Below are 13,000 nucleotides of genomic sequence, written 5' to 3'. Positions count from 1 at the left end.
GGAAACCAATAGACCAAGTTCCACATTTTTTATAAACTTAAAACAGAATTTTAACATGCCAGAACAAGGAAACCAATAGACCAAGTTTCACATTTTTTATAAACTTAGAACAGAATTTTTAGAGCCAAGAAAAGAGAGCAGGGGCAAGGTCTCTAACCTGGAGAAGAAGCCATGTTCTGTAAGAGCCACATGATATTAAACAACCACTGAACAAACTAAACCACAGCACCTGCAGCAAGGATTAGTTCTTCCAGCTGAGGATTGCAACCACTAGAGGAGGGTGATGCTTCATTAAGACAAAGAGAAAGCACCTGTACCACAAAACACCAGGGTAAAATAAAGCAAAGGGAATAAAGCTCAAACCTCCAACACGCAGAAGTAAAACTTCCCAAGCAAACATTTGTGCTGAGAGGTACTAGAAAAGAACAAAACTCCACGGCTAACACCAGTGTGAATTTAGTTCTCACAGCAGCTCCTATATTTGACTCTCTTGAACAGCCCCCGGTGAACACTTCTATATGGTCAGGCACTGAAACTTCCTATTAATGGCATCTGGGGAGACGGGCGAGGGACATCCAATTGCTACAGTATAACTGACTGAGGTGGACTCGACAAATGTTATTCAGAATATGGGAAAAAAAAAAAAAAGATTAGCAGAATTCCTTGTTTAAAAGAAATAAGAACATATAAGCAGTAATCTTTATTTTTGATTTTTCAAACTTTTGTCAGCCTTGACCAACCTCAAAAAATACCTCTAGCAACCAGAACTGAAGACTGAATTGTTTCATGGTTCATTTTTATTGCTTACTGTCTCTGTGAAGGTGGTTTCTGTTTGGTACACTGAGTTCTACTCTGTTTGGCACAACCTTATACTGCACAGTTTGGATGGTCAAAAGTATTTGTGGCATGAAAAACAACACTCTATATAAACAGTAGGCAATTGCATTTCAGTTTGTGATGTTTCATGGGTTTTTACACCAATTTTTTATAACACTTTGCCAAATATCAAGCATAATATTTACAAAGAATTAATTTAATTTCTAATAATCTTCTAACTTCATACAGTGTACTGAGATCAAAGCCAAGCTTTTTATGGAAGTACAGAATTGCAGGATGCCATTTACAGCCTCAACCTCCAACTGAGCTTCTACAGCAGAGCCTAGACCAAAGTAGGTTTTGGGATAGTATGCTGATTTGAAGGATTACTCATTTTTCCAAATATCCCATAAAGCAGTAGTGTTTTTGACAAAATATTCATGCTGTTCAGATGAAGTAATCAGAAGTCTGAATGGTTAATATACTCATGAAAGCTAAAGGAGAAGGCATAAAAGAGCAAAGAACCTTCTCACTCTTCCTCCTCCCAGACAGACAACAGCACACCCACATTTTCTTGTCCTCCTCTCACAATACACTTCCCTTTTCCTTTGTTCTTTTCTCACAGTACTATATGGTTCCCATAGTCATTACTGTGACATTTAGCTACTGAACTAAGCCCATGTCAGATGCTTTTCACTGTAAAAACAGTTCTGCTTTCAGCCAAGCTCAGTTATACCTTCTTCTCTTGAAGCAAGGGACCTGAACATGATTGTTTTGCTGGCAACTTTCTGCCATAGTTCTATCCAGCTAGAACTCCACTGGAATGTTTATGCTTAAATGGCTGTAGACTGATGCAGGAAAACACCCACTGAAGTGATTTACGGTTAAAAATTCAGAAGAAATAATGACTACCCATTTCAGCTGGGTTCAGTTGGGTTAGGCTGCAATGGAACCAGGAGGTTCCAAAATGGAATCTGAGTCCTATCCAGCAGCTGGCATTCAATACTTAGTAAATGAAGCGTAATTGCAACTATCAATCTATCAGTTGTTTAACTGCAACTAGCATTTCTTTCTGCTTTCCATGGCACATAAGGGATTAGATTTTATCATGAATGACTTACAAATGCTAAACCCCTTGCATCAAATCTGCAAGCCTTTACTGGCAAGGTACACAACGAACAATATGTATTTTATTAGTTTAAAATCCTAAAGGTATTACATTGTCTTCTTTTTTTTTCCCCAAATAAGGATCACAGTGAAAAGGCTTATTATAATTATTGTTCTTCATTTACAAAGAAAGATCACAACTATACACACTTGACTCCCTAGACAGTAACCCAGCTGCAACTCACAGCAGTTTGAACATGTAGACATTATGCTTGGTGGTAAACTCATCACCACTAGACAGCATGTTGGAAAGAATGAGTAATTAGTTTGAGATAGTACTTCAGGAATATCATTGTGAACTCATTCAGATACTTGCTAGCAATTGCAGCTGCTTTTTAGAATTTAATAAAGACATCTGAAAAAATATCTTGCTTTAAAACAAAAAAAAAATCTCTGGACCAGGAGCTCTCCAGAACAACCTAGAGAAAGAAACCATTTTAATTCCTTGAAATGCTGGCATGCATCCATCTGCTGTACCTGACACGTCATGAATTGCATTACCAAACTGTGTAGTTGTAGTTGTCTCAAATGATGTCAGAATATGCACTGTAAACAAAAAGAAGGAAATAATTTTTTTGCTGGACAACCTTCAGGGCCCAGTACTTTCTCTTGCCATTTTACCACAGCCACCTGCAATGAAAACAGATCTTGCACTAACAAGCTCCAAGCTCCCTCAATAGAAGTCTCTATGCAAAGTTCTCCATGAAATTACAAAAATGCCATGCATCCCAAAGCATGAACTTATAACTCTAATTTTAAGATGTTCTTGTAGAAGATTGCTGAATTTAGTGGTATGATCACAAGATGAAGAGGTTTTTGCAATATTGCAGTAACAGAGTTAAGAAACAACCAGAAACTACCTATGAGAAAAAGGGAACATTGAAACTTGCATTAATATTCTCCAAAAGTGCAAAGATGCTGTGGCAACACAAACACATATATGCCAGGATCAAGTACTTGATTGAAACTTGATTCTTGATAAACCAGCTGTATCTTTGCATCCCTTATTTATCAATAAATATCTTAGCTACTTAATACTTGGAAGTTGTCACAACACAGTTATTCTGTTAAATACAACCCTTTAAATGGAGCTTTTCTCACTTCTGATTTATGACCATTAACTATATTTCCCTTTCAAAATCATCCAGTAGACAAATCAACATTTTTTCAATACAGTTTCTTCAGACACAAGAAGTGCCAAGACTTGACTGCAAAATCCGCAAATAAATCTATATCCCCTCTGCTCAAAAAGTTTTGTTGAGCCGCAGTTCTTTGTACTCTAAGGTAAAGAAGACACTGTTCAGAAAAGCGCTGCATGGCAATGCAATACCCTTCGTATAAATGTTACAAAGGTATCAGCCACAACCTTGTTTTACTATGTTGTTACGACAATGGTAAAGAACAAGCAACACCAAGAGCCAATGCTTTTCTACAGATGCTGCTAAAATAATCTGACAGTTTAAAAGTTCAAATGAAAGCCAACAAAAATCTAATACAGCTCTCCAAGGGCTATTTAAGTGCATGCTGGCTACAGAACCATCTCTACTTCAGAACTGAGAAAATGCTTGGCAAGGAATCCACAGGAAAGGACAGAAACCTCTGCAGTTGGAAATGACACTATTTATAGAAGTTGCTCTTTGGATCATTTGCTGTGTGGAAAGACACTTGCATGAAAAGGCCCAGCCCTCGAGTCTTCTTCAGCAGCTTCCCCTGGGGTCTGTGTGTGCAGGACTTATGGCAGGAGTTTTTCTCTGTACAGTCTGGAAACCAAGTTAAGCTCTCACAAAGCAATGTATAACACAACAAGTACTTGTCCCTGAACTGTGTCAAAAAAAGATTATTTTTTCATTTAGTTTTCAAACAACATTCTCACTACTTGTAACACAATGACTGGGAGGTAGGTTTCGTGAGAAACAGAACAGGAAAACATTCCTATGAAAACCTCGTGAAAAGGAAAGCAACTTAAGGAATTTTTTCTGGTATTTTGCAGGGTGGGGATATTGCAGTGTTACAAAACTGATTCAGATAAACTTATTACACATTCTGGTAAAACATTCTATACTTCAGATTTGTATGAGGAAGAAAAGTTTTACATTCTCATTATCACTGTGTTAGAAGAGAACACAAATCAACTGCCTGATCCATAACCCTGATTAGAACTTCCCCTAGCAAAAAAGCTCTGGATTCCTCACAGAGAGGGTATTGGGAGATTCAGTACTCCCACAGCCCTCTGACAGTGCTATTACAAGGCTCTTCTGCTGGTTCAATAGAACTCCTTGTCAAGTTTCTTCAGTATGAAATGGGCAAGGCACTGTTAAAGATTTTCTGTTTCCAACTTTCCAATTTTTGGAAAGCATAGTGCAATGTTCTAAAAATGAAAGGCACTGTACAAGGAAAACTCACGCTACTCCTCAAGCATAGCTAAATGTTGACTTATGCTGAAAAATAAAACAAAAATAAGATAGTTACCAAAAAATCACAGCAAAACAACCCAAAATACAGTGTTCACATTGATATTAGCTGAAATTGTCATTTGACTGTCTCTGAAGTGAGGCACCTTCAATCTCAATTGCAGCTAATATTTTCTAACTGAAAAGCCACAAAAGATATGCTAACAGAAATCCAAAATAGAAAGTTGCAGAGGAAACATAATTTCTACCTGGAAACAAAATTTCCATTCCTTCTCCTGTGTAATAACTTTAATTTCAGTTGTGGAAAGGATTGTTTTTCTTAATGGCATTAACTTAAATGGAAATGAAAGGATCACGTTTTATTTCAAAATTCTCTTAGCTTTGCTTCAAGTGCCTCAAGGCAACTTGTTGCCTCAGACTAAAACCATCTACATCAAGTACAAAGGAAGTGACCTTCTCATACAGGTACTCTGCATGAGCAGACTGTGAAACTGAAAGGATCTAAGCATTAGAATTAAATTCCTATCCAACTTTCCAGCTGCTGCTGATAACTGCAGGGTAAAAAAAGGTTCCACCCAGAGAGTAGGCAGAGCTTGGGATGTATTCAGTTCAAAGCACATTCAAATATTACTGTGCAGATTACTACTGTGCAGCACATTGAGCCATAAAAGGTGGGTATGTAACTGAAATACATGTATTTAAACACAAGGGCCCATGATACTAAATTCATCTACATGAAAATACTGACAATACTTATCAAGATTCATCAAGTCACTTTCAAATGAGTGACAGATTTTAGTTTCCAATAAATATTAATAAGCTTAAACTGAAAAGTAAATCTGTTCTATTTTGGTAAAAAGTGACTTTGAATCTCTGCAGAATACTATGAGGCTGTAGAGTCAGATGGAAAGAAGTAAACTAGCTGATAACTACTTTCAAGTCTTTTATTGCAATCTTACTCTGAGTGATAAAAAAGAAGATGCAAGTACTGTATCACATGCAGCTATGTTATCAATTGAGCATTATTATCAAGAAACCCAAGAAGCCTCACACTGAATTATACAATGTATTTCCAGCACAGGACTGAAAAGATGCCAAATGCGCTGACACTGTCTTAGTGAGGAGAAACTACATGTTTACAGCTGGAAGCAGGGGGATGGGAAGGAAGTAATTCCCTCTGCACTTCTAAAAGAAAAATTACCAGTTTTCAGCAGCAGAAAAGGAATGGCAGAAGTGGCAACTGCGCTTTATAGCACTCAGTCTGATCAGTGATTGCTCATGTGGGCTGCCAAATGCTTCAGCCTTTTTGCTAAAAACATTCATCATCACAGTGGAAAAGTGACAAATTGGGAACCAACAGGACTATGCTAAAATGTTTGAGGCTCTGATATTGCAGAAATCTTACAACAAAAGAGAAATCTGTATCTTCACATAAACACTGTAGAAATTCCCACCCAAAGAATGGTGTACCCTAGCAGTTTGTGAAGGACTGTTATTTAAGTGAAACAGCTTTGAATTGTATTTCTCTTGCTGTTTAAGAAGTATCTATACACTGAAAACTCAGCCTGAAAAAGACAGAAAATGCATGCAAGGAATTAGGAATCAGGTATGCAAGCAAGATTCTAGAACAAATGAGTGGACAAGAGTAGCTTTAAGCAATACAGACTTTTGACTGAAAAACTGAATACATCCAAAGGAAATTTCAGCCTGTGGTTTCCCAGGCCAGACATCCAAGTTCAACTCCAGCATGACAAGGACAAGAGCTTGCACCTAGCAAGGAACAGCGTTCTCTAGAAGATATAGACCCAGAGGATTGACTTTTCATAACTAGAACATACTTCGTATGCACACATATTTAAAAATACATATTCATTTTTAAAAATCCCAAACAAACAAACCCACCACCAACAAACAAAACAAACCAAAAAAACCCCCAAAAAACCCAAAACAAAACAAACCCCAACAAAACAAAACAAAAAACACCAGAAAAAAACATATCCCTGATGTGGGATATGAATCTAGCTGAATCACAATTAAACTACTGTCCTTTAGCAAGAAACAAGTTCTGCATTCAGAGCTCATTAAAATCAAAATAAATTGGATGCTCTCAGCAAGGGGAGGTTGTATAAAAATTTTATGTACTTACCCGTTCCTGCCAGGTCCCTGATCAAACAAGAGTCTTTTCTGAGAGCATCCCCCCACTCTGAATAAGCCTATTTCCCAAAATTAAGCACAGCTTATTCCCTATTTCACGGGACACAGAACAACCAAGACAAACAGAATACTTTATTATTCTTATCATTACTGCTGTACTGTACATTGAAGAAGTTTTAAAAGACTGCTTAGTCCATCTTCCTGTCCTGAAGCAAGACACAAAAATAGATGCCCTTCTAAAGTATCCTTATCCTGCATCCATTGCATCATATCCCCCGGTCAGAAAATAATTCTGTTATTTACACATAGTAAGTGCCATCTTTTTTCTTGAAAATTACATTGCTTTTTCCCCCCCCCTTATCCTTGCCAAGACTCTCTTATTGAACACTGGCCTCCTAATGATCAAAATAATTAAATCCAAAACCTTAACACTGTGGACTGCTAAATCCATGTCCAGGCTTTACCTTGTAGAATAAACAAATTTAATTAGTTTAAAAATTGCTCATAGTGGGTAGAGACAAATATATTTATTTTCATTTCCCTTTTTCAGACTCCTTTCAAATCTCCCACAATATTTTCCGTGTGACACATGATTTAAGTATAGATCTTGTAAATGCTACTGAGAGGCAAATCCCTATTCTTGCATTAACTCATGTTGCTAAGAAAAAAACACTGCTGGAAGTGTTACCTGTAATTAATCATTTAGTTTGATTTTTTGTAATTCTTCAGTTTACATTTGATCAATAAATTTTGCACTCCAAATGCAGTATTTTATAATGTAACCTTTCTCTATTTAATTTCATTTTATTGATTTCAGATTACATTTGCAGTTCACAGTTTGCTCTCTAATCTTGCCCTTAAAAGTGCTTGCATAAAACATGGAGATAGAATATGTATTCATATAATTACACATTAGCAAGAATGAGCAAGCTAAGAATCTGATCCATTGTCTGAATGTCTTCCACACACATATGATCTGCTGCACTCATTCTTTATTTAATAAAAAGTATTTTGTGCTCTGCATCAAAGACCCATAGGTTGAAATTACCAACCCGGTACAACAGTATAACTCATCAATTTACATCAAGAAAAGATACGGCAAGTTGGGCAATTTTAGGATTCTTTTTTGTAAGCTAAGGAAGACTATGCCCAATAAAAAAAAAAATCAGAGGTGGAAAGGAACCCACTTATTACAGTTCAGTATAAAAAATCATGATGTTTTCAAGAAAAACAATAGCTCCCACACTGGAGACATTTTAAGTTAAAAGAACTATGTGTTAAATTGCTACAGCAAGAACATGATTAAAAATGGACACTGTGTTTTAAGTGTTAGAATGTGAAGTATGCACAGAATTTCTCTTTCCTTTTTTTTGGAAGCAATTGTTCAAATAAACACCTTTTCCCAAGGTTATCTGCTAACAACCATAAAAAAGTTGGTAGAACATTTGGATGTTTTTCCTTGTTCTCTCCTTCACTACTTTGTTGTTAAAATAGCATAAAGGTTTAGTGCTGCTATAGGCTCCCAATGCTTTACATTTTTGAACCAATATATATCAAAAATCTGACTGTCTCATGCATTTATATAGCCGAGAGCATCACTTGCCAATCTCTAGGCTGAAAACAGAAAGAATGACTACATTTTATTCTCCACTCTCAGCCAAAGTTCAGTGCTGAGCAAGTCAGGTTGGTTACAAGCAAAAATAATTTTTCAGACAGGTGCTGCTTTATAATTAAGCTGGACTGGATTTTACAAATTCTCATTTTCCCTTATTCTGTGGCAGCCAAAGAGCATCCACTCATCGTTAAAAGCCCACTTGACCTAGTGAATTTACGACAGTCTTTTTGAGCAGGCCACATTCTGGCTACTTCTTAATTCTGCATCCATAGCATACTCGCCCATTCTAGGGCAATAGCAACCATTTCCAAGAAAAGTTAGCCCTTAACTGTGAAAAATCAGGAAGCATTCTTTCCACAAAAAAAAAAATAAAAAAGTCAAGAGACTTCTCCAGACAGCAGGAAATCTGTTTCAAAGAGAACATACTACTGCTGGAAATAGCGTTTGTGATGAACTTGCAAAACCCAGTTAACCCGTACTAGGAGGAGCACGCTAAATGCTTCTTGGAGAAACAGTAACATGCTACTTCTTCTGTGTTACCTGTTACTTTATTTTAACTAAGTAGGCCTTCTGACCTATTTGAAGTACCTTCTGCAGTCTGACACCACTTGACTGGGAATTAGAACTAGCAGCAGCTTTTTCAATGGGTTGCTGAGACCAGCAGAGTAGCTATGTCACAAATTGTAGGTAAAGAGCTGCAAGAGCAGTGAAGGCTGGAACTTAAAAAACTTTTAAGTTCTGGAGATATATAATAAAATGAACAGTCCTTAAGAAAAAACAACAGAGGATACCTTAGACTTGCTCCAAAGCAATACCTTCAGCTCCAGTGACATTTTCTTCCACTGGCATGTTTCTTCTATTTTGCTCTAAGTCAGAAGGTCCATCCCTTCCAAGGCCTAGGCCAATTTGAAGCAACAGCTAGCTTTGTTCTAAGGGAGAGAAAACAAGTTTACTGTATTTCCCAGGACAACACACTTCACACTTTTAATTCAGTTTTGATACTCTCTTGCAGGTAAAAATAGATCCATTCAAATCATGGAAATGCTTTCTCTTTTTTAAAAATTTAGCACAGACTGCCTGGTATAGCAGCCTGGCATAGTTTCCTTAGTTTCAATGGAATTTTATGATTTACTCTCCAACCATCAGATTCATGGTTCTGTTTTCCAGAGCAAGGAAGGGTACCTTCCCAAAATTCCACAACAACACAATTCCAAATCAGTAGTTTCTCCTTGGTGAACTTTGTGCTTGCTTTCAACCTCACACCAGAGGGACAGGTGACAATACAAAAGCCAGCTGGCAACTTGAATTGGGAAGTAGGAACTGTCTGCATGTGTTCACTGTTGCAGAGTCTGGGCAATATAGACAACAGCAGCTACCTTTTCTTCATGAGGGCTGACTCTTGCTCATATGCCTTAATAATAAACAAAAATAATTAAAAATGCAGACAGTTCCCTATCCCAAAAGGATTCAACTTCCACTGGGTTAATATTACACTGCTATCTACTGCTACTTCAGTCATCTGACTTAAGATTCAGCTGGAACTAGAGATACTAAGGCTGAAGTAGTTATAATCCACACAATTGTACAGGATCATTTACTAAGGACTGAAGTGATTTTTTTATTTTTTAACCTAAGTAGCATGAAAACCAAATTAGAATGCTGGGAAATATATTATTTACATTTATTTATCACAAGAATTCGCAAAGCTACAGTTCCTTGATAGAATGTTCAGATTGCACCTTATATGCCACTCTGGAGAAAGATCACCTGCATTCCAAATAGCAGTTTGTGCTGGTTTTGGCTGGGATAGTGTTAATTTCCTCCACAGTAGCTAGTATGGGAATATGTTTTGGATTTGTGCTGGAAACAGTATTGATGACACAGGGATATTTCCATCATTGCTAAGCAGTGCTTAAGCAGAGCCAAGGCCTTTTCTGCTCCTCACATGACCCTGCCAGCGAGGAGGCTGGGGGGGGCACAAGAAGCTGGCAGAGGACACAGCCCTGGGGATGGCTGAACACCTCCCTGCCTGTGGAAAGGGGTGAATGAATTCCTTGCTTTGCTTGTGCATGTGGCTTTTGCTTTACCTATAGACCGTCTTTATCTGAGCCCACAAGTTTTCTGACTTTTATTCTTCTGACTCCTCCCCCATCCCACCGCAAGGGTCTGAGAAAGCAGCTGTGCAGGGCTCGGTGTCTGCTGGGGCTAAACCCCGACACAGTTAGTCTGGCACAAACTGAACTCATGGTTTTACAGTTGCTGGACACCAAATACATAGAAAGGACACAATGTGATTTTCTTCACAATTACTGGTATGCTTCTTTGATTCATTTGCATGTGTATGTCCTAGTAATTCCAAGTTCAGTACAGGTACATTACTAATTCCATATTATGTGCACTTTAAATATCTACCTTCCTATGCCTTACTCAAAATTATACACTAAGTAGGAATGAAGTATGAAAGTTATTTAAATATTAGAGCAAATTTACTTTTGGTTCCTGATCTACCCTATTGGATTTTTCCTCCTTTGAAAGTTGGAGTCTTTCTTCTTCAAATATTCGGTTTTCTTTCAATGTATCCCAAGCAAAAATGAGTAACAGAGAACAAACAAAATAAAACAGCCCAGAGTAACAAAGGAAATACAATAGAAATTATCTACAGTGCCCAAAGCTGTGCCAAACATTTATATGCATTAATTTCCTTTCTTACCCTCAGTAACTGCTTCAACTTGATACTAAAATCTCTGCTTTGGATCTCAAGATTGGACTTAAAATCTTCTCAGGCTTTTAAACTGTAGAAGTCACCTCACTGAAGACAACACAATGACAACACAATATTCTAGCATTAACAGTCTTCATAGTTCAGAGAAATAAACTATGGAGCACTTCTCTTCAACTTTCTGAAGACCTGAAGGGAAGGAATGAAGACAATGGAGCCGGGTGCTTCTCAGGACTTTGCAGTTACAGGACTAGAGGCAAAGGGCACAAACTGAACAAAACCCAGGAAATTTCATCCTTTGGATGACATTGAAAACTTGACTGGACACAGATCTGGGCAATTTGCTGTAGGTGACACTGCTGTGAGTAGAGAGGTTAAAGCAGATGGTCTCCCGGGATGCATTCCAACCTTACTAGTCTATCGGGAGCTTCACACTTTTCTGTGGATAGGTGTTATACTACATTCACTTTGTTTATATGCTTCAAAAAATCCCCACCAAAGCCAACCAGATCAACGCCAGCAGCTAATTCTTAATCAATGCTCAGGTCAGCCTAGCTACATCTGAAAACAGGGCAGGAAGCCAGCATTGCCTTTTCTATATTTGCTCCTCATTGGAACTTGCATCTGTGGAGAACCAAAAGCAAGTTTTTGGGTTAATTTAAGAATATCTCTTTGAATTTTACCTCATCAATAAATCTCCGTAATGGTTTCCATTTCTGTGAAAAACAAGGTTCACTCTCCTGTTAGAATTTAAAGAGTTTAATATAAAGACAATAAGAGACACATAAAATAAAGCAAAGGGATAACGGCCGGGTGCCTTGGCGCTCTGCCAAGAGCATGCCTGATGCCCGAGGTGAGTCCTTTTTATACCATTTTTACTGTCTGTTCTCTATTCATATTAAAACTTTTCTAGGAATTGATCTGCATGGCCACTCCTTGGGTCTGCCTTTTTAGAGCATGCGTAGTCTTCGGCCTTGTGGTTTTATTTCTTTTGATTCTTGGGGTTGGGCCCGCTAGGTAAGAGTCGATGGTGGGGTGGATCTCTTAATTCCTCAGACAGTCAGGGCTGATTGCAGCTTTGGGCCTCCTTGCCCCCCGGGCCGATGGGCCTCTTTGCCCCCCGGGCAGAGCGGTGATAAGGGCTCTCAGACCCTCCTGGCCGCCCTTTCTCTGGGCAGAGCAGCCTTTGGGCCCTTTTGTTCGCTGGACAAAGTGTTGATTAGCAGCTCCTTGGGCCTCATCCTCTGCTCGATTGGAGGTTATCTTACTTGCTCACACTTGCTAACATTCTTGCTAAAACGAGAGAAAACTACATCCACACAGCAAAAAGCATTTCTAACATTATATAATATCTACTTTAATACTTTGCGAGAAGCCAATACTATAATATATGTTTATAACAATTTCCTTTTAATACTGTGGCTAGCAGTAACTATGTAAAAATGGTTTGCATTAGAATATTCTGAATCAACAAATTAGAGTTTAACATGGAAATAGGCTATGGAGACAGGTATTAAAGAGGAGCATTTTTACTCAACAACTGCTCAGTGCAGGGTTGCACACAGCTCTTGTAACTTTGGCTACAGCCTCTGTATTTACCTTAGAGGTCCACTCTTTGCAGGCATCACGGAAAGCAGGGACTCGGAAACCAGCATCAGCTGGTGATGTGGAATCCTTCTCAAGCTCCTCAGGCTTGAGGGCTCAGACGAATCACCACAGGGAAGTACTGCAGCTGCTAAGGGCTTTTTTTGTAATTTTACACTGAAGTTTTATTTTAAACACAAAGAACATCTGGGGGAAGAGCAACGCATTTACTATTGTATAATTTTATAGCTTAATAACTCAAGTTCTACTTTAAAAACCTAGCCAAACCAAATAACCAACCAACCAAAAAAACCCAAGCAAAAACCTCCCACACGTTTATGAAACACTTAAAATCTCTGTGTCCCCAGAGAGAGACACAGGCACTGGTTCCCCGGAATGAGGGGACACCGTGAGGATACAGCGAGGACACCGCGGGGACACCGTGAGACACAGCAAGGACACCGCGCTGCCGCCCCGGCCCGCCCCAGGCCAGGCGCTCCCGTCCCCTCAGAGCCCGGCGGGCAGGAAGGCGCC

This window comes from Corvus brachyrhynchos, unplaced genomic scaffold, assembly GCF_000691975.1.
Source record: "Corvus brachyrhynchos isolate BGI_N302 unplaced genomic scaffold, ASM69197v1 scaffold200, whole genome shotgun sequence".
NCBI lineage: Eukaryota > Metazoa > Chordata > Aves > Passeriformes > Corvidae > Corvus > Corvus brachyrhynchos.
This window is presented reverse-complemented; position numbering follows the sequence as displayed.